The 3,925-nt window shown below is 30.4% G+C and overlaps 3 non-coding genes and 1 pseudogene across 3 annotated transcripts; all 4 read right to left on the bottom strand.

The window, feature by feature from the left end:
- Positions 1 to 491: 491 nt before the first annotated feature.
- LOC119665002 lies at positions 492 to 610 on the bottom strand. The gene has a single exon (XR_005251324.1). It is a non-coding gene; the product is annotated as a 5S ribosomal RNA (ribosomal RNA).
- A 975-nt stretch (positions 611 to 1,585) lies between these two features.
- Positions 1,586 to 1,704, bottom strand: LOC119665001. Its single transcript, XR_005251323.1, has one exon. It is a non-coding gene; the product is annotated as a 5S ribosomal RNA (ribosomal RNA).
- Positions 1,705 to 2,746: 1,042 nt separating this feature from the next.
- On the bottom strand, positions 2,747 to 2,865 carry LOC119665000. Its single transcript, XR_005251322.1, has one exon. It is a non-coding gene; the product is annotated as a 5S ribosomal RNA (ribosomal RNA).
- Positions 2,866 to 3,806: 941 nt separating this feature from the next.
- LOC119665003 lies at positions 3,807 to 3,925 on the bottom strand (annotated as a pseudogene).

Below are 3,925 nucleotides of genomic sequence, written 5' to 3'. Positions count from 1 at the left end.
TGCTAGTGCTAGTGCTAGTGCTAGTGCTAGTGCTAGTGCTAGTGCTAGTGCTAGTGCTAGTGCTAGTGCTAATAAATAGGCGCAATCAATAGATTGTTGTTTTATTAAATTTTATTCAATAAGGACAAGGAATATAAGCAAAGCTTCTTAATTAGTAATTTTACTTGAAAAGTTTTCTATCATTTAAGGTTTTCATTCACGCTGGCACTCGTACTCACACTTGCACTCGCACTCGCATGCATGCCTATTGTACATTTTATATGGAACTGAACAAATCTTGAGCTTACGTGCATTTCGTATACGACACGATTACAATTTCAAAATTAAAAATGATGCGAATATACGTATACAGCAGAAATTAGTTAAATAATTGCATTTTATATAAATAAATAATAGATATGTGATATAAAGAAAAATATTATTAGTAACAAAATAAAATAAAAAAAAATTAAAACCGCAAAAAAAAGGAAAAAAGTAAAAAAGTGTTGTGGAGCCAACAACACGCGGTGTTCCCAAGCGGTCCCCCATCTAAGTACTAACCGCGACCGACGCTGCTTAATTTCGGTGATCGGACGAGAACCGATGTATTCAACGTGGTATGGTCGTTGGCAAAGAAAGTGTTTCAAAAAATCTACATCTACCAGTATTTTAATCTTATTCTTATTCTTATTCTTATTCTTATTCTTATTCGTACTACTTACTACGTACTATATATAATATGGAAAATGGAAAATAGAAAATAGAAAATAGAAAATACTCTAAAACTATTTTCAAAGCTATTTTATTTTATTTTTCATTTCAATTTAAATAAAATAAAATAGAAAAGTTTCTTTTTTCTTCTTCTCTAGTGAAGTTAATATGAACAGAATAGAAAAATTAAACTAAAACTGTTATTGAACATATCCGTGTTTGTATTTTACATGCTTAATTATGTAGTACTATTGCCTGTAATATTAACTTAAACTATTAATCTTTAACCTTTAATTCTTTAAGGAAAAATAAAATTATTATACTACTTATATTTTATATTAAAAAAATCTTAACATTGGAATGCTAGTGCTACTGCTAGTGCTAGTGCTAGTGCTAGTGCTAGTGCTAGTGCTAGTGCTAGTGCTAGTGCTAGTGCTAGTGCTAGTGCTAGTGCTAATAAATAGGCGCAATCATTAGATTGTTGTTTTATTAAATTTTATTCAATAAAGACAAGGAATATAAGCAAAGCTTCTTAATTAGTATTTTTACTTGAAAAGTTTTCTATCATTTAAGGTTTTCATTCACGCTGGCACTCGTACTCACACTTGCACTCGCACTCGCATACATGCCTATTGTACATTTTATATGGAACTGAACAAAACTTGTGCTTACGGTGCATAGCGTATACGACACGATTACGATTTTCAAAATTCAAAATTCAAAATTAAAAATGATGCGAGTACACCACGTATACAGCAGAAATTAGTTAAATAATTGCATTTTATATAAATAAATAATAGATATGTGATATAAAGAAAAATATTATTAGTAACAAAATAAAATAAAAAAAAATTAAAACCGCAAAAAAAAGGAAAAAAGTAAAAAAGTGTTGTGAAGCCAACAACACGCGGTGTTCCCAAGCGGTCCCCCATCTAAGTACTAACCGCGCCCGACGCTGCTTAATTTCGGTGATCGGACGAGAACCGATGTATTCAACGTGGTATGGTCGTTGGCAAAGAAAGTGTTTCAAAAAATCTACATCTACCAGTATTTTAATCTTATTCTTATTCTTATTCCTATTCTTATACGTACTACGTACTACGTACTATATATAATATGGAAAATGGAAAATAGAAAATAGAAAATAGAAAATACTCTAAAACTATTTCCAAAGCTATTTTATTTTATTTTTCATTTCAATTTAAATAAAATAAAATAGAAAAGTTTCTTTTTTCTTCTTCTCTAGTGAAGTTAATATTAACAGAATAGGAAAATTAAACTAAAACTGTTATTGAACATATCCGTGTTTGTATTTTACATGCTTAATTATGTAGTACTATTGCCTGTAATATTAACTTCAATATTAACTTTAACTTTAACTTAATCTTTAAGGAAGAATAAAATTTTATACATACTTATATTTTTATTAAAAAATTTAACATATGAATGCTAGTGCTACTGCTAGTGCTAGTGCTAGTGCTACTGCTAGTGCTAGTGCTAGTGCTAGTGCTAGTGCTAGTGCTAGTGCTAGTGCTAGTGCTAGTGCTAGTGCTAGTGCTAGTGCTAGTGCTATTGCTAGTGCTAGTGCTAGTGCTAGTGCTAGTGCTAGTGCTAGTGCTAGTGCTAGTGCTAGTGCTAGTGCTAATAAATAGGCGCAATCAATAGATTGTTGTTTTATTAAATTTTATTCAATAAGGACAAGGAATATAAGCAAAGCTTCTTAATTAGTAATTTTACTTGAAAAGTTTTCTATCATTTAAGGTTTTCATTCACGCTGGCACTCGTACTCACACTTGCACTCGCACTCGCATGCATGCCTATTGTACATTTTATATGGAACTGAACAAATCTTGAGCTTACGTGCATTTCGTATACGACACGATTACAATTTCAAAATTAAAAATGATGCGAATATACGTATACAGCAGAAATTAGTTAAATAATTGCATTTTATATAAATAAATAATAGATATGTGATATAAAGAAAAATATTATTAGTAACAAAATAAAATAAAAAAAAATTAAAACCGCAAAAAAAAGGAAAAAAGTGTTGTGGAGCCAACAACACGCGGTGTTCCCAAGCGGTCCCCCATCTAAGTACTAACCGCGCCCGACGCTGCTTAATTTCGGTGATCGGACGAGAACCGATGTATTCAACGTGGTATGGTCGTTGGCAAAGAAAGCGTTTCAAAAAATCTACATCTACCAGTATTTTAATCTTATTCTTATTCTTATTCTTATTCTTATTCTTATTCTTATACGTACTAGTTACTACGTACTATATATAATATGGAAAATGGAAAATGGAAAATAGAAAATACTCTAAAGCTATTTCCAAAGCTATTTTATTTTATTTTTCATTTCAATTTAAATAAAATAAAATAGAAAAGTTTCTTTTTTCTTCTTCTCTAGTGAAGTTAATATGAACAGAATAGAAAAATTAAACTAAAACTGTTATTGAACATATCCGTGTTTGTATTTTACATGCTTAATTATGTAGTACTATTGCCTGTAATATTAACTTCAATATTAACTTTAACTTTAATTTTATCTTTAAGGAAGAATAAAATTATTATATATACTTATATTTTTATTAAAAAATTTAACATATGAATGCTAGTGCTACTGCTAGTGCTAGTGCTAGTGCTGGTGCTAGTGCTAATAAATAGGCGCAATCAATAGATTGTTGTTTTATTAAATTTTATACAATGAAGACAAGGAATATAAGCAAAGCTTCTTAAATAGTAATTTTACTTGAAAAGTTTTCTAACATTTAAGGTTTTCATTTACGCTGGCACTCGTACTCACACTTGCACTCGCACTCACACTCGCATACATGCCTATTGTACATTTTATATGGAACTGAACAAAACTTGTGCTTACGGTGCATTGCGTATACGACACGATTACGATTTTCAAAATTCAAAATTCAAAATTCAAAATTAAAAATGATGCGAGTACACGTATACAGCAGAAATTAGTTAAATAATTGCGTTTTACATAAATAAATAATAGATAGGTGTATAAAAAAAAATATTATTATTTACAAAATAATATAAAAAAAATTAAAACCGGAAAAAAAAGGAAAAAAGTAAAAAAGTAAAAAAGTGTTGTGAAGCCAACAACACGCGGTGTTCCCAAGCGGTCCCCCATCTAAGTACTAACCGCGCCCGACGCTGCTTAATTTCAGTGAGCGGACGAAAACCGATGTATTCAACGTGGTATGATCGTTGGC

This window comes from Teleopsis dalmanni, unplaced genomic scaffold (genome assembly GCF_002237135.1).
Source record: "Teleopsis dalmanni isolate 2A unplaced genomic scaffold, ASM223713v2 unscaffolded_contig_3183, whole genome shotgun sequence".
In the NCBI taxonomy this organism is placed as follows: domain Eukaryota; kingdom Metazoa; phylum Arthropoda; class Insecta; order Diptera; family Diopsidae; genus Teleopsis; species Teleopsis dalmanni.
The sequence above is the reverse complement of the archived record's forward strand: the minus strand, read 5'-3'. Positions and strand labels throughout refer to the sequence as shown.